Raw genomic sequence first — 18563 nt, 5'->3', positions numbered from 1 at the left:
AATCCGACAAAGGAAATCCTCGCGATAATGGGGCTAGCGATGGAATCTCTGACGGCCTCAACTGAAAAATAGTAACAACGGGGTGAGTTCAAAGAACTCAGCAGGTAATCCAATAGATATGTAACATATAACCATAAATCTTATAGTGCAGTCTCCTAAACCATAGGACCTACAATACAGTCTCCTAACAATATATGTATAGCTGAATAAACTGTAATAAGTAACGAAGCATGTAATACAGTTTACAGAAGAATAATAAGAAATGCATAATCGAAATAAACAGACTCACCGCGAGGTTAGGCGAATGATCGCGACATACACGATAAAGATAGTCGAACAAATACGCATGTATCCGATGATGTCAATCATACGCAATACCCAGTGCGATCATCCAATACGCAACAATCACAATAAATGCAACGTGCATATGATGCGATATGACATGGTCACCCCGACGCTAGTCGGTACCTGCCCACACGATGGCGAGACCAGAGTAGGTAGGGGCGACACCGCAGACTCTGTCGTCACTACCCCGATGAGTGACCGAGTGGACGGGATCTTTGCAGTACACCTATCCTCCTACCTCAAACATAGTGAGGAGCGTAACGCTCTCAACTCCCGAAGTCAAGAGGAGGGATCCCTGTCCTACTACCAGCTGCAATCACACTACCCACGAGCGGACCAATGGAGCGCCACAGAGCAACCGCCACACACACTGGTGCCGTGCCACTACCCACGCAGTGGTCACGTTGTGGCCCATGTAGCTGACCGACGAGCTCAACAATAATGGAGTCGCTAATCGCCCGGCATGCAATCATGCGGGATGGTGCGTGATGCTACAGTATGTCATACAACATAGCCTCCTCCATATATGTGTGCCCAAAAGGTAAACGATATATATAACCATGATATAAACAACATAAACTCAAAGATATCACCTATAACAATGATGTAAGTATCATGAATCCAAGAGCATGTATCCCACATGTAAAGCAACTAATCCTAGAGTAGAGACTATGTATACGCATCTCTACGAACATATATATATGGCAAGAGGTAAATATCCAACTCAAGTAAGGCAACTAACGGATGAAGCATGTGATAGGTATCAACTAGCTAAGACCAGGGAAGAAATAAATCTACCACCTATCACTAGCAACTATATATAAACTATACATATCATAAGACAGTATCAAAAGATAAGTCAAAGGGTACCCGCCTCAAAGAGAAGGTACAATCCAATCCTAATCCGAAGTCGAGACGCCCGTCTCGAATCAGAGTCCTGTGTCAACAAACAATGTATATATTTTATTTAGCTAAATCCACATGAATAGCTAAATAAAATCTCTAACACTAAATTAGGGTAAAACCCTAATCCACAATCTCAACTTACCAATTTAAATCTAATGGTCGATTAGGGTTAGTTACCTAATCCCTAACCACCAATTAGATTAGAAATCCAACGGTTGATTAGGGTTAATTACCCTAACCCTAACCATTTCATTGGATTTATTCTACACAATTACATCTACACAATTTAACAACTAGTTACAACATGTATCAAAATCCCTCCACATAAACCACTAAGTAAAACCCTAATTCCAATCTAGAACAAGATCATCTAGAATTCAACTCCGAAACATGATCTACAACAAGATCAATTATCCTATTCCTTACCTCAAATCCAGTTGTTGTTGTTGCTGGATGGTTTACTGCCGAAATCAGAAAGTTCACAAATAGAACAGAGCAGATCGAACCTACTGTTGATGCTGGATTGAGGTGATTGTTACTGCCGGAACCAAACACAATTCCACAGCAAGAATGGAACCTCACCTCCCCTCACTGGAATCAATAGGATCAAGAAGGAATCAAAACAAAGATCACATATCAACATGAAATGATGATCTCTGATCAAGCAACACATAATTCCAACAAGAACTCACCTTCAATTCGAGACCTCAATCAACAGCAAGGAGGTGGAGGTCCACTGATCCGATCAAGGGAAAACCTAGCACGAGTCTGATCCGATTCCTTCCCCTAATCCAACAACACCTCCCTGATTCCAACCTCTCCAAATCCGTGACCTAATTCCACCGCCAAGAAGATGAGGATCGGTAAACAGAGAAGAAAACCGAAGCTCTAATATCCACAGCTAGGTTTAATAGATTACCTTCGAAACCCTAGGTCATCTTCAAGCCAGCGATCGAATCGGGGAAGAAAGGATCGGCAAAACCCAGAAGGATCGGGGAAGGAAAGGCTCGGGGAAGACCTGAGAACATGAGATCAGGAGGATCCGCCTCCTTGTTCGACCTCTAGCAAGGTTCCGGCGACCTCCTCCTCAGGCGGTGAAGACGATTGCAAGCCCCGTCGGCGTCGAGTTGTTTGCGAGGAACAGAGAGAGGAAAGGGTCGGGGAAAGAGATGTCAGCAGAGGGTGATCGCCGGAGCTGAAGCCTTGCTCCCGTCGGCGCCGATCGTCCGTGAGAGAGAACAGAGAAGGAAGCGAGATCGGCTTCGAGCAGAGGGGAGATCCGGGGAGGAGGAGGAGAAGTCGGGGAAGAAGTGAGGGATCGGGTTGGGTTCAGCGTGTGGGGAGGAAAAAGAAAAAGGAAATTTATAATTAAAAACATTTCCTCACTTAAACGGGTATCCCAAACAGGTTTAATCCGAACCCGAAATTGATCCCCTCAAAACATGTCTTACGAGCTCCGTAAAATTCCCAGAAAATTTCTAAAAATTCCGGAAAAATTCTATAAGGCTATTTATCAAATAACCCTATTAATTAAATTTTCCGAGATCTCACATCCTCCCCTACTAATAAAAATTTGGTCCCCAAATTTCGCTATAACTAACAGCAAACACTAAAATATAACCAAACAGTATAAATGCTGAAAGGAACTCTAACCCACGTACCTCACGTAAAAAGATGGGGGTATCGAGCTCGGATCGTATCCTCCAGCTCCCACCTAGCCTCCTCATCCGAATGATGCTGCCATCCGACTTTAACCACGGGACAGTCTTGTTCCGCGGCTGACGTCTAGAATCCGTAAAGGAACCTCCTCGTAAGTAACATCCGCCTGAATAGGAGCAGATATATCCTGATGAACATGTCTGGATCGGATACGTATCTCCTCAGGATAGATACGTGGAATACATCGTGAATGCCGCCAGAGATGGTGGTGGCCGCACGGTAAGCTACCGCCCAATCCTCTCCAAGATCCGAATGGTCCAATATATCGGGAGCTAGCTTACCTCGAAGACCAAATCTCTTCACCCTTCGTGGGTGACACTCTAAGAAATACGTGATCACCAATGGAGAACCCGTGGGTCTCCGCCTCGATCAAGATAACTCTTCCGACGGTCTGGGCCTCGACATCCTCCGTCGATAGTGCGAACCCCAGATCCCGCCGAGCTCTCGAGGTCCTACTAATCGAGCCTCCCCAACCTCTTCCCGGAGGATGGGTGTCCGACAAGGCCTACCATACAACGCCTCAAACGGTGCCATCCGGATAGCCGAATGATAGCTGTTGTTGTAGGCGAACTCCACTAATGGCGGGTGGTCCTCCCAATCGCCTCCAAGTCCATGACACAAGACCTCGCAAGTCCTCCAATGTCCGAATAGTCCGCCTCGATCGCCCATCCGCTGCGGATGGAATGCCGCATCAAACGATGTGCCGCGTCGCTGCAGGCCGCCCGGAAGGACGTGAACCGTGGGTCTCTATCTGATATGATGCTCAAAGGAACCCCATGTAATCTAATAATCTCACGACAATATAACTCAGCTAATCGATCCAGAGAATCAGTCTTCCGGATCGCTACAAAGTGTGCGGATTTGGTTAATCGGTCAACGATTACCCAAATCGCATCGTGGCCTCGTCGAGTCCTAGGCAATCCTACCACAAAATCCATAGTAATATGCTCCCACTTCCACTCTGGAATAGGGATCCTCTGTAGTAAACCAGCAGGTCTCTGGTGCTCAGCCTTCACCTGCTGACAAACAAGACATCTAGCTACAAAATCTGCGATGTCTTTCTTCATGTCGTTCCACCAATAGGAACGTCTCAAACCGCGATACATACGAGTCCCACCTGGGTGGATAGCAAATCTAGAACGATGAGCCTCCTGAAGTAACTCCTCCATGACCGGGTGAGACTGAGGTACACATAATCTGCCTCGGAAATAAACAATACCTTCGTCATCTCGTGTAAACTCGGTCTGCTGTCCGGAAGCTATCTGGCTGCTAATGAATCGTAAATGTTGATCTCGGCCTGGGCCTCTCGAATCCTCATCCCGATCGACGATCGAGCAATCATGGTAACAAGAATACCTGCTCCTCTGTCTCCGCTCCTCAAGGCCCAACTCGAATAAACCTCCAATCACTGTAACTCGATGACAAGCTAAAGTCCCTCGGACTTCCTGCTAAGCAAGCAACCACATTAGCTTTACCCGATGGTAGCTAATAGTACAATCATAATCCTTCAGAACTCCATCCATCTCCTCCGTCGAAGATTTCTTCCGGGTGAAAATATATTTGAGACTCTTATGATCGGTAAGAATCTCAAAAGTAATACCATAAAGATGATGTCGCAAATCTTCAAAGCAAAGATAATAGCGACTAGCTCTAATCATGTATTGGTAGTTCTTCTCATGCTTCTTCAACCGACGAGAAGCATAGGAGACTACTCCTACCGTGTCAGATCAAAAGCCCAAGCCCCAAGAGATGCGTGCTGTAAGAATCCGTCATCACCGGAAGGTAAAACCAAACCGGTGCGATACTAATCTCCGCTCACAGGTGGTCTCACAAGCCTCGACCACGTGAACTTCACGCCTTTCCTAGTCGGACGTGTGGCATAGCAATCTTGGAGAAACCCTCAACGAATCGTCGGTAATATCCAGCCAAGCCCAAGAAACTACGGATCTCCTGGATGACTTGGTGCTCCCGCTAGTGATAGCCTCGATCTTCGAGGATCCACGAAATACCTCGGCTAGACACCACGTGTCCTAGAAAACCAACCGAGGGAAGCCAAAATGCACATTCTGAACTTCGCATAGAGATGATGTCGTCGAAGAGTCTCCAAGACTATGCGAAGATGCTGCGCATGCTCCTCCTCGGAACGCGAATAGATCAATATATCATCGATAAACACAATAACAAACCGATCTAGGTACTCCAAAGATACGGTTCATCGGATCCATAAATCTGTTGGAGCGTTGGTAAGCCCAAATGGCATTACCAAAACTCGTAATGTCCGTATCTCAGTGCGGAAGTCGTCTTCGAATATCGGAATCTCTAACTCTCGGTGATGATATCGTAGCGCAGATCGATCTTAGAATACACGATGTATCTACGTGATCAAATAAATCCTCAAGTGGCAGGGGTACTTATTTCGATAGTGCGTTCATTGCCTATAATCGATGCGACAACCTCGAGTACCATCCTTCTTCTTGACGAATAATCGGAGACCCCCGGAGATACACTAGACGAATAAACCCCTATCCATAACTCACGGGTTGGACTTTTAATTCGTCCAACTCTTCGTGTCATCCGATAAGGAGCTTCGATGTTGGTGCGCCCACGAATCACTCGATAGCAACTCCACTTGCCTGGGAGAGCACAGTAACTCGTGCGGGAAAGCGTGGGATACTCTCGGACCATGGGACGTCGAGAGTCGAGGGCCACCGATGTCGTGAGTAATCAACGATAATAGAAATCCCGACATCCATGTAGCCTGAATCGCATAAATGGTCGATATCCCATCGCCTCGATGCCGTGAAATCCCAAGAGGGTTGGTTGAGGTAAGTAACCACCCTCTTACAGCGATCAATCGTGGCATGGTACGCAGACAACCAATCCATGCCAAGGATAATATCGAACTCGGCCATTTCGAATACTAACAAATCTACCGTGAGTATAATGCTACCAAAATCTAACGGGCAACCTCGACCTCTGAGTGACCTCCAAAGTATCACCGGATGGTAAGAAGACGGTCAGTCGTCGCGATCTATGAGAAAGTCTACCAATCTCTCTCATAAATGCACGGATATAAAAGAATGTGAACTACCCGTATCAATTAGCATATCGCGAAAATGCATAAAGTAAAACCGTATCACGGAAAACGGATCCGTCCACCCACTACGCGTCCTCTCTGGCCCAATATCTGACGGTGGTAGAGGCGGTAGCATCGCCAAAGGCCTGCGTCGAGTCCGAGCACGCACCAGTCGATCTTGGATCTTGAGTCGGCTATGGGTGCAGATGATCTTGAGCGGTGGCCGAGGTATCGTCTTTGTAGATGGGTCGAGTCGAGATCTTGAGGTCGAAATAGAACCACAGGACTCCGTGAACATCTGGAATGCTCACAGCCGTGCGTATCACTTGTTGTCGCGAGGGGAGCCGTCCTCGGTACGGTGTGAAGATTGGGCTTCGGCCCGCCTCGCGGAGTCCCTGACGACCAAATTGTCCTCCGGGACGAGATCCCAGATCTTGTATCTTGAGCCTTTGACAATCTCGGCTCAGTGCAGGCGGCATTGCAATAATATGTTGCGGTCCCAAGGCGCGAGGGTGATGTGATCTCGGGCTCGCGTCCAGTGCGAAGAGTCACCGGATCGCTTCTGGCGGCGAGGCGGGGCGTCTGATCGCCGACCGGCGTTGGCGGATGACCCGAGTGCTCGACCCGTCGAGTGCGATCGCTGTCCGATGATGCGTGGAATCATCATGATCCGTCGATCCCGCTTCCTCTTCTTGTCTGCGTTCACTCTCGGATGCGTAGACTCAATCATGAGCTCTATCCGGTGTCTCGGTGTATGATGAACAACAAAACCGGACATCTTCATTGAAGATGCCGTCGATCCTCGACAAATCAAGCATACGAGATCCGCATCAACTAACTCGAGAATCGGCGGTAGATTAAATTGACATTATACTCCATCATCGGCGGTTATTCGCCGCAGACTAAGAAAATCACGTCAAGAGTCATCCGATATGCTCGGGAAAATCGACTCGAATGCCTCCCTAAATCTCGTCCAAGTAATATCTTTGATGCTTTATGATAGCTGCGTGTCCCACGATCTACGCCCATCTAAGTAGGTGGTAGCGGCTAGCTCGCCTTCTCCCACTCGGGCGAGGCCGTATAAAGAATGTCCGCTCTATAGTCTCAATCCGGGATGAGCTATGCCGGATCGCCTCCGCGGAATAATGTGAATCGACTCTTCATCGACTCTGCTAAAGCCGGGATCCGTGCTCGTCGCATGACTAGGTCGAGAGGAATCATGAACTAGGTAGAACCACCGAGGTGGTCCACATGGGTGGTCTTGAGGGATGGTAGGAAGAGGTACCACCGTCTTTGTCGCGTGGTAGGAACCACTGGTGGAACTACAGTAGGCATAAGTAGGGACGACTAAAGGTACGATGGGCGGTAACTGTTGGTGCGGGTGTCGAGTATGTAGTAACCAGCACAGATGTCGTGTACCGAGTACGTAGTAGGCATGGCTAGAGAAGGTGTACCTGTAGGTACTCTTGGCATGCAGGTAAGTACCTCAAGTCGGGCCAGTCGGGATCGGCGGGTCTAAGCGTGGTCACACACGAGGTCTATCACGGCGGACGGGCTCAACCCTAACAGAACTCTGGAGACTCTGTCTCTAGAGAATCGATCGCCTCATACATGTGCGACCACGTTTAAGTACTAAAACACGATCATATATGTAAAAATGTTATACGGATATCACTACGGTGTGAAAACTATAAAATTACGATTTACCTATTCTTGATGCGGAGATATCACAGCCATTGCGTAGCCCCAAATAGATCCAATAAAATCTGTCAAAATGCCTCGAAATTCGAAGCGAGAAAATCGTGAATCTGCAATCAGAAATCTGAGAAAGGCTCACGAAGTAAGCATCGTAAATCAAACCCGACAAGTAGGTATCATAAAACTTTGCTCGATACCAAATAAATTGGTATCAGATAAACCTCGAAAATCCAAAGCGAAGAGCAAGTATCGTGAGCCTAGCTCGATACAAAATTTGTCACGCCCGGTAATCACATCAGAAGAAATTTCGACAGATCTCCCTGTCGTGAGACGATATAAACTCGATATCGTATATCTCATACCTACCACACACGGTAGGAATAATACAATACAAATAAGAAACAAACCACGCGGTTTATATCAACATTCCACAGATATAATATATGATCGATCCACGCAGTTTAATAAAGAAAGATGATATAGAACCTCGAAGATATATGTAAACAGCCTTCCACTACAACGAAGAAACAAATCCACAAGTAATGGAAATCAGCAGCGGAAAACAAAAGTAGCAAACCCGAATGCGATATAAAGTCCACAATACTAACCCACAATACAAGTATATAAGATGCAAAGCAAAATATAATCCGAAGGAAATCCTCGCGATAATGGGGCTATCGATGGAATCTCTCCCGACGGCCTCAACCTGAAAAATAGTAACAACGGGTGAGTTCAAAGAACTCAGTAATCCAATAGATATATGCAGAACATATAACTACCAGTAATATCTTAAGGTACAGTCTCTAAACCATAGGACCTACAAAGATCCTCTAACAATATAACGGTGTCATTGAATAAAGCGTAATAAGTAACGAAGCATATATGTTACTGAAGAATAATAAAAATCAATCGAAATAAAGCGTACTCACCTGCGAGGCTTGGGCGAATGATTGTGGACATACGAGATAAAGATAGTCGAACAAATACGCATGTATCACGTATGCGTGTCGATCGTATATCCCAAGTCGCATCATCCAATGCAACAATCACGATAAATGCGATACGTATGATGCGATATGACACGGTCACCCACGCTAGTCGGTACCGTCTCCTGTGATGGCGAGGCCAAGTAGGTAGGGTGTGACCACGCACTCTGTCGTCACTACCCACGATGAGTGGCCGAGTGGGCGGGATCTTGTCGAGTACACCTATCCTCCTACCTCAAACATAGTGAGGGCGTGAACGCTCTCAACTCCCGATGTGATGACGGGGAGGGATCCTGTCATTACCAGCCTGCTACCCGTGGCGGACCGAGGCCTTCTGAGCAGCCATACACACCACAGGTTGTGCCACTACCCGTGCGGTGGTCACGTTGTGTCTGGGCAGTGTGGCCGTACGAGCTCAGCAATAATGGAGTCGTCAATCGCATGCAATCATGCGGGATGGTGCGTGATGCTACAGTATGTCATACACGAACATAGCCTCCTCCATATATGTGTGCCCAAAAGGTAAACGCATATATATAACCATGATATAAACAGCATAAACTCAAAGATATCACCTATAACAATGATGTAAGTATCATGAATCCAAGAGCATGTATCCCACATGTAAAGCAACTAATCCGGTAGAGTAGAGCACTATAGACATGCATCTCTATGAACATATATATACATGGCAAGAGGTAAATATCCAATCCTGAAGTAAGGCAACTAACAGATGAAGCATGTGATAGGTATCAACTAGCTAAGACCAGGGAAGAAATAAATCTACCACCTATCACTAGCAACTATATATAAACTATACATATCATAAGACAGTATCAAAAGATAAGTCAAAGGGTACCCGCCTCAAAGAGAAGGTACAATCCAATCCTAATCCGAAGTCGAGACGCCCGTCTCGAATCAGAGTCCTGTGTCAACAAACAATGTATATATTTTATTTAGCTAAATCCACATGAATAGCTAAATAAAATCTCTAACACTAAATTAGGGTAAAACCCTAATCCACAATCTCAACTTACCAATTTAAATCTAATGGTCGATTAGGGTTAGTTACCTAATCCCTAACCACCAATTAGATTAGAAATCCAACGGTTGATTAGGGTTAATTACCCTAACCCTAACCATTTCATTGGATTTATTCTACACAATTACATCTACACAATTTAACAACTAGTTACAACATGTATCAAAATCCCTCCACATAAACCACTAAGTAAAACCCTAATTCCAATCTAGAACAAGATCATCTAGAATTCAACTCCGAAACATGATCTACAACAAGATCAATTATCCTATTCCTTACCTCAAATCCAGTTGTTGTTGTTGCTGGATGGTTTACTGCCGAAATCAGAAAGTTCACAAATAGAACAGAGCAGATCGAACCTACTGTTGATGCTGGATTGAGGTGATTGTTACTGCCGGAACCAAACACAATTCCACAGCAAGAATGGAACCTCACCTCCCCTCACTGGAATCAATAGGATCAAGAAGGAATCAAAACAAAGATCACATATCAACATGAAATGATGATCTCTGATCAAGCAACACATAATTCCAACAAGAACTCACCTTCAATTCGAGACCTCAATCAACAGCAAGGAGGTGGAGGTCCACTGATCCGATCAAGGGAAAACCTAGCACGAGTCTGATCCGATTCCTTCCCCTAATCCAACAACACCTCCCTGATTCCAACCTCTCCAAATCCGTGACCTAATTCCACCGCCAAGAAGATGAGGATCGGTAAACAGAGAAGAAAACCGAAGCTCTAATATCCACAGCTAGGTTTAATAGATTACCTTCGAAACCCTAGGTCATCTTCAAGCCAGCGATCGAATCGGGGAAGAAAGGATCGGCAAAACCCAGAAGGATCGGGGAAGGAAAGGCTCGGGGAAGACCTGAGAACATGAGATCAGGAGGATCCGCCTCCTTGTTCGACCTCTAGCAAGGTTCCGGCGACCTCCTCCTCAGGCGGTGAAGACGATTGCAAGCCCCGTCGGCGTCGAGTTGTTTGCGAGGAACAGAGAGAGGAAAGGGTCGGGGAAAGAGATGTCAGCAGAGGGTGATCGCCGGAGCTGAAGCCTTGCTCCCGTCGGCGCCGATCGTCCGTGAGAGAGAACAGAGAAGGAAGCGAGATCGGCTTCGAGCAGAGGGGAGATCCGGGGAGGAGGAGGAGAAGTCGGGGAAGAAGTGAGGGATCGGGTTGGGTTCAGCGTGTGGGGAGGAAAAAGAAAAAGGAAATTTATAATTAAAAACATTTCCTCACTTAAACGGGTATCCCAAACAGGTTTAATCCGAACCCGAAATTGATCCCCTCAAAACATGTCTTACGAGCTCCGTAAAATTCCCAGAAAATTTCTAAAAATTCCGGAAAAATTCTATAAGGCTATTTATCAAATAACCCTATTAATTAAATTTTCCGAGATCTCACATCCTCCCCTACTAATAAAAATTTGGTCCCCAAATTTCGCTATAACTAACAGCAAACACTAAAATATAACCAAACAGTATAAATGCTGAAAGGAACTCTAACCCACGTACCTCACGTAAAAAGATGGGGGTATCGAGCTCGGATCGTATCCTCCAGCTCCCACGTAGCCTCCTCGTCAGAATGATGCTGCCATCCGACTTTAACCAGTCGGACAGTCTTGTTCCGCAGCTGACGCTCTCTAAGGTCCAGAATCTGTACCGGAACCTCCTCGTAAGTAACATCTGGCTGAATAGGAACAGATATATCTGACAGAACATGTGCCGGATCGGATACGTATCTCCTCAGCATAGATACGTGGAATACATCGTGAATGCCAGCTAGAGATGGTGGTAGCGCCAGACGGTAAGCTACTGCTCCAATCCTCTCCAAGATCTGGAATGGTCCAATATATCGGGGAGCTAGCTTACCTCGAAGACCAAATCTCTTCACCCCTTTCGTGGGTGACACTCTAAGAAATACGTGATCACCAATGGAGAACTCCAGGGGTCTCCGTCTCTGATCAGCATAACTCTTCTGACGGTCCTGGGCCTCTGACATCCTCCGTCTGATAGTGCGAACCAGCTCTGCATCCTGCTGAGCTCTCTGAGGTCCTACCAACTGAGCCTCCCCAACCTCTTCCCAGAGGATGGGTGTCCGACAAGGCCTACCATACAACGCCTCAAACGGTGCCATACAACGCCTCACGAGCCTGAGCCCTAAATCACTTCGTCGTTGTCATCACCCATGCTATTGCCACCGCTGCTTCCGCCATCGTCGTCGATTTCGTCGCCGCCACCACTTCCACCGCTGTCGCCGCTTCCGCCTTTTTCGTCTTCTTCTTCTCATCCTGTCGTGTCCGCCCTATGATCTGCCCAATCAGACCACGCCAGTAAATCAATTTACATGGTATATCTCTTATTACCTTTGATTTGATTTTAGTAGTATTTTGTCGCGGTTGAAAAAATTTCTGGATGCAGTGGCGAAATTAGCATAATTTTAATTGTGATAAATTACAAGTCAGAAAGAGGGAATTGCCTGTTGGTGATGTTGGGAGTGATAGGAAATTAATCACACCACTCCAAAATTTGACAAGTTTTAGCGTGTTGTTAGAGTTTTGCTTCTATTTTGGGTTCCCCATCCTATTGAAATTAAGATGCTCAATAAAAGGTTAATATAATTACTTTTGAGAATCCAATAATTTTAAGATTATTACTTACTGTATACCAAACAAAGCAAGTATACTTTTACAAAATTCACTCATACACTCACTTCTATAATCTATTCATAACGTTTTAGATCTAGTGATGATTTTTTGCGTTACAATTGAAGATGGGTGGTCAATCCTTTGATGTCATGATGCACATTTAATTTTTTTACAATTTCGTTTGTAGGCATTGAATACCAACAGTTTTGAAGTTAGAGCTTTATCATATTGGAGAGAACTTCTAGAAAAGGTGTTGCTCTTTTATAAATGATTGTCAAATAGATTATGTTTCATAAATGTATAAATCTGACGAACTACTTTTTCTTTTATAAATGATTATTTTTATCAGTAAACTGTTCCTCGATAAAGACCGGTGATATGGAAAAAAGTTGGATTCATTCAAAGAATATGAATTCAGAAGAAAAAGGTGTAGTGACTCCTATTCTAAATCAAATGAAATCTCAAATAGATGCACTTCAATCAAAGTTAGATAATCATGAATCCCCATTGACTCATCTTCGCATGGAATCTAGTGACTTTAGTAATCAAAAGGTATCTTAACTTTATTTAAATAACTAATTTTTTGATGAATTTTGATAGTTTTGTGATACATACACTATTTTTTATTTAGGCTGCAGATAATACTATTTCACATGTACAAGGATTTGGTAACCAGCAGGTACAAATATCTAAAATTATTCATGTTACTTCATTATATTCCTCTATTGTTCATTTTATGCATGTACAACCTTAACATCTAGCAGTATAATACGTTTTCAGTCAGCTCTTTTTGTCTTCTTAATTGTAAAGATTAAAAAAAAACTCAGTTCAACTTATATTAGATGGTTAACATGTAATACATGTAATATTAATGCTTAGAAATTAGTGTTAATTTTTCAACTTTTAAAGTTTGTTTGGTGTTTTCTAAAATGAAATATGAGCAATCGTGTATACTTCTGTCATGCTTCATATTTCCTCTTCTTCCTCCCATCTTAAATTTTTGTGCATTCCAGGACTAGACTACTTCATGCAAACTTGTTGTAGCCTCTGAAAGATGTTGAAACTATAAATGCTCGATTAGATTTCTTGGGTTATTTACTTTATTTATATACATAGTTGCAAGAAAGAGAATTACATGTTAGATGAAGAGATTTCTTATTGAAAAGTTTTGTTTATTGTTTTTTTTGAACAGTGTATATTATAAATCATCTTTATGATCTCTAATAAGAGTTTTTTTTTATGTTCAGGATTCTGATGAAAAAGGATTATAGAAGTTAGCTCCAGATCATGAGGAGTTGTTCTTTAGGCTTTCTCTTGTGTAATTTTTATGGGAATAGTAGTTTTTTTCTTATCAAATTAATGATGAATATGTAGATATTTCTATTATTGGATGAATGTTCATATGAAACTTATGTACTGACTAGCTTGTAAGTTAAAAAATATTTAAATTTTATATTATGTATATCACTTTTAATTTATAAAGAGAGTTTTTCCTTTTGTTTTGAAATGACAATTCAATTAATCTGATCTAGATTAATTTGTATAGTAAATATTCTTTTAAGATTATTAATTTTTGTCACAAATGGTGCATTAACAAATCAAAACATTAGGGACAATAATTTACTATCTTCACTTCTATTTGAGACGACACAGTACCATCTCAATTTAGCGTCTCTAATTTTTTTTACAAGATAAGACATAACATTTGAGACAAAAAAATAACTGTCTTAAATATTTTTGAGACAATTGAACAACCGTCTCATCACCCTCTTAAATAGCATTTGAGACAGTACAACTGTCTCAATATTTTTTTGAGACGCTTGTATTGGGGACGACTACATTACTGTCTCATCACAGTCTCAAAAACATTTTGAGACACAAAATTTACAATTTAAGACATATTTTGTTGTGTCTCAAAAAGTGGTTTTTCTAGTAGTGACTTGGTCTCCACCTCCTTGAGGTGACTAATCCAAGGCACACACCCACACGATCAAGCTCCAATATGAACTTCTCCTTCTCGTTATCACAAACGAAGGTGGAGAAACCTTTACAAGGTTGTCTCTTCCTCTTACAAGATGAGATCTAGACTTAGGAGGAAGAGACTCACAATCTTTTTCTTTGAAATCACTTGGAGAGCTCTCTTTTTTGCTTAGCACAATGAGTATACCAGATGTGTTTTGCTACAGTTGTTTTTCCCTTTTTATATGTCTTTGAAAGTAGCTGTTTCTCACATAACCGTCGCCTTCGATCGATTGAGCACATCTCCAATCGATTCAAATATAGTCGTTGAGCATCGTCACAATCGATTGGACCAACACTGGATCGATTCAACCGCATAATTCATAGGTACAGAAGTGGATTCAATCGATTGGCCGATCGATTGGTTACCTCTAATCAATCGGCTGATCGATTCGAAATCGCACTGCTCCTTCGTACAGAAACCTTGTGAATCGTTCACACTGTGTTCTTGTGCAGAAAGCATCTGAGTCGATCGACCGATCGATTGGATTATTCCAATCGATCGGCTGATTGACTCAAGTTCATTCTGTGCTTTCGCGCAGAGGCCATCGATCGATCGACCGATCGATTGATTTCCTCCAATCGATCGGCCGATCGATTGGTTTCCTCCAATCGATCGGCTGATCGATTTAGCAGTATTATGTTCAGTTATACGACTCAATCGATTTACCAATCGATTGTTTACTGGTTTCCCAACCAATACCTCATGCCAGATAAACGCATCCCTGGACTTTCTTGCCAAGACTCCGGTCCTCGACCTCCTTGAACTTCTCTTGCCTTACACCCGGTCTTCTGACCTGTAAGGACTTTCTCCTACCAAGACTCTAGTACTCGACCTTCTTGGACTTCTTCCTGCAAAACTTTTAGCACACGTTAGATCCAAACGTATTAACCTAAACTTAAATAGTTATCAACACATTGAAAATACCTAGGGCATGATTGCACCAACAATCTCTCCCTTTTTTGATGTTTGACAATTTATTTGAGTTTAGGCTAATTTCCAACACACCATAATAATAAGACGATAAGCAGTAAATAGCAACAAGCATGAGCTAATAGTAAATACAATATTGTTATTAACTAGGCATAAAAGTCATCTTACTTGATCATAAGCAATAATAGCAAATCATATATGACTAAGCATGAATTTCCTTCTTAATTAAGCATAAACTTCAATTTACATCTCCCCCTTTGTCAAAGATCAAAAATAAAACTCCCCCTCAATTTGTGCACTAAGCAAGCACGATAAACTCGAGGGGTACTCCCCCTACATCACACATATATCAACATAATATAACAATAAAAAATTTAGAAACGAAAGATAATATAGAAAAGTAGTATATCAGACACCCAAAAGAAAGTGAAGTTCACAGGAGGGACTCCACAACAAACATCCACATAACATACAAGAGCACGGGTCATAGAGATACATAAAACTCAATGATATCATCTCCCGGAGGAGTAGGAACAGGATCAGAAGGAGCAGATATAGTAGCAGGAGTAGGAGCATCAGCAGATGCAACAACAGCAGCAGGAGCATCCGTAGGAACATCCACAGCAGGAGGAATAGACGGAGATGGGTGACTCGTCACCCAAGAGCTCACCAAACCCACCAGAGTATCCAGAGTCGCCTGCATCGTGTCAACCTTGGTGGTCAAGGCAGCCATCTCGATATGCAACTCCTCAAGACGGGTATCCATAGACTCCTCAAATGTCGGAGAAGCAGGCTCCGCAATATCCTCCTCGGCATCAGGCGCCACAGGAACTAGTGCCTGTGCGACCTCCCTTTGGCGAGTCCTAGGGCCCTCACCAAGAGCACGCCCATCGCGCCATGGGACTCCCCCTGGACCAGCCGCTAAGCCCATCTTCGTGAAAGAGTGGGAAAAAATCCGAGAGTAGGCAACAGCCATGGTCTCCAATCGTCCCTGAGAGACATCTATCTTCATGAACTCCAGCCAGTCAGTGATGAGATGACCGAAAGTCATGTGAACCATCTGTTGCACTGGCTGAGTAAAATGAATGATGCAATGAAATATGTTCAGAGCAATATTGATGTCAAGGGAATGTCGAATGACATATAGGGCGAACATGTGAGGGGGTCAAAGAGCGGCTAAGGCACGTGAGACAATGGGAAAGAGATAGTTAATGATCACCTTAAACATGGCGGCGTTCTCAGCCGATAACTCAAGAGAAGAGAAAGTAGTGATCTGTGCATTTGGCCCGTCCGGACGAGGACGACCAAAAAGGGGCTGATGCATAGATGCAATGTTGAGATGCTCAAATGGTGGAGGCAACTCATCAGGAAGTGAGGGATAAAAAACAAAATCATTTTCGGATGGTAGACACACTAGAAATGACTGAAGGATCTCATAGGAAAAGTCCAAACTTTGCTTCGCAACGCGAGTGCGATAGTTGACACCATTAGAAGTGTGCAAATTGTTATAGAATTCAGAGACAAGGCTTACATTGATACTCCTCTCACAAGATAACATCGACTCAAGTTTATAGTGCCTGAACCAAGAATAGACATCAAAGCAAGAGTCCATGTAGAATTGAAGAGCAACAGACCTAGGGGTTATTAGTTTGAAGGTATGCTTGCTAAAGGCCTACTGCATAGCAGCATTAGGGAATCTCTGATCAGTGGGAAGAAGAGGGCGAGAAGGTGGCCGAGATGGACCCTCACCCGACTCGTGGACCTTCTGTTTCTTCCTAAGGGTAACCAATGGAAAGGAACAAGCAATGACAAGACAATTGGCAGTGCAACAGAAAAATGCAGGGAAGATGCAAGAAAAATGCAATACCGAAGCAGAGAATGCAATGTAAGAGAGAAATACAATGTGTCACAAACAAAACACACAAGACACATGGAGATTAGCAATCCAAGTATAGGAGCAAGAGCCAAAGAGAAAATGAGAAAAGAGGGAAGAAATTACCTAGGGTTTGGAGTCCTCATTGTGCGACGCAGAAATGAGGAAGAAGAGTCGGCCCCGTGCGTCGAGAGAGGAAGAAGGGAAGCGGGAGAGAGGTGGAAGAGCGTTCTTCGCCGGAGAGAACCGTCGGAGAGGACGATCGATGCAGGCGGGAGAGTCGTCGGGAGAATCGCCCAGATTAGGGCACAGAACGAGTCGAAAGAGAGAAAGGAAGGAAGTGAGAGTGGACTTAGGTCAACAGTGATTTAAGTTGGATTTCGAGTCCCCCAATCGATCGACCAATCGATTGAGAGGAAGTGAATCGATCGGTCGATCGATTCATGAGGCCTCTGTGCAAAATCGGAAGCGCATCGTAATCGATCCATCGATTGATTGAAACATGCTGAATCGATCCACTGATCGATTCAGATGTCCTCTGTGCATTTCAGAAAGGTACTTCAATCGATCCCTTGATCGATCGAAGTACTCCGAATCGATCGATTGATCGATTCAGATGCCTTCTGTGGTGAAGTGCGAACTTCCCAATCGATCGACCGATCGATTGGGGATTCTAATATTACCGCATTTCTGAAAATTTTCAGATCCAAGTTTTGAAAATGCATAACTAAATGTATATACAACCCCAAAAATCATGAAATTTCGCTTAGACACTATATATGGCTCATATTCTCAAGGAAACATAAGGTTAAAAAAATGACTCTTATTTTTGAAGATTGACACAAAACTTGACAATCATCGAAAACTTCAATATTTTTGTAGGTTCATATCTAACTATTCAATGGTAACTCCCATCCAAACACAAACTTCAACCATGGTTTCAAAAATAAGTTTTATACATATTGTAAAGTTAAAATTTCCAATCATAATTGTAGGGCGAAGTGCACATGATTTGTACACTTGCTTTCCCTATGATTGGACCAAGGTAATGTAGGATTAATGTTATTAGATGTCATATTGGCTCAAAGTAATGTATCATGACTAACATGTTGAACCAAAAACATTATCCTAACCACCTCACATAATGTCTAATTGAAGAAATATACAAGTAAGGCTTCTTAGGTCTATTGTGAGATGCAATAAGGTAAATTCTTAATGTGATATGGGATCATGTAATGCTATACTCACTATTCTACAAAACACATACCAAGTTCTCTCCTAAGGGAGGTAAATTCCGCTTCGAGTAGTGGCTTGGTAA

The 18563-nt window shown here is 43.5% G+C and overlaps 2 long non-coding RNA genes across 2 annotated transcripts; both read right to left on the bottom strand.

Moving 5' to 3' along the window:
• Nucleotides 1-1221: 1221 nt before the first annotated feature.
• LOC122007802 lies at nt 1222-2674 on the bottom strand. The gene is made up of 4 exons (XR_006119121.1): nt 2171-2674; nt 1944-2084; nt 1678-1842; nt 1222-1282 (listed from the first exon to the last, which is right to left on the bottom strand). It is a non-coding gene; the product is annotated as an uncharacterized LOC122007802 (long non-coding RNA).
• A 6921-nt stretch (nt 2675-9595) lies between these two features.
• LOC122007801 lies at nt 9596-11048 on the bottom strand. The gene is made up of 4 exons (XR_006119120.1): nt 10545-11048; nt 10318-10458; nt 10052-10216; nt 9596-9656 (listed from the first exon to the last, which is right to left on the bottom strand). It is a non-coding gene; the product is annotated as an uncharacterized LOC122007801 (long non-coding RNA).
• Between the last annotated feature and the right edge of the window lie 7515 nt (nt 11049-18563).

The sequence above is a fragment of the Zingiber officinale genome, chromosome 8A, assembly GCF_018446385.1.
Source record: "Zingiber officinale cultivar Zhangliang chromosome 8A, Zo_v1.1, whole genome shotgun sequence".
In the NCBI taxonomy this organism is placed as follows: Eukaryota; Viridiplantae; Streptophyta; class Magnoliopsida; order Zingiberales; family Zingiberaceae; genus Zingiber; species Zingiber officinale.
This window is presented reverse-complemented; position numbering and strand designations above follow the sequence as displayed.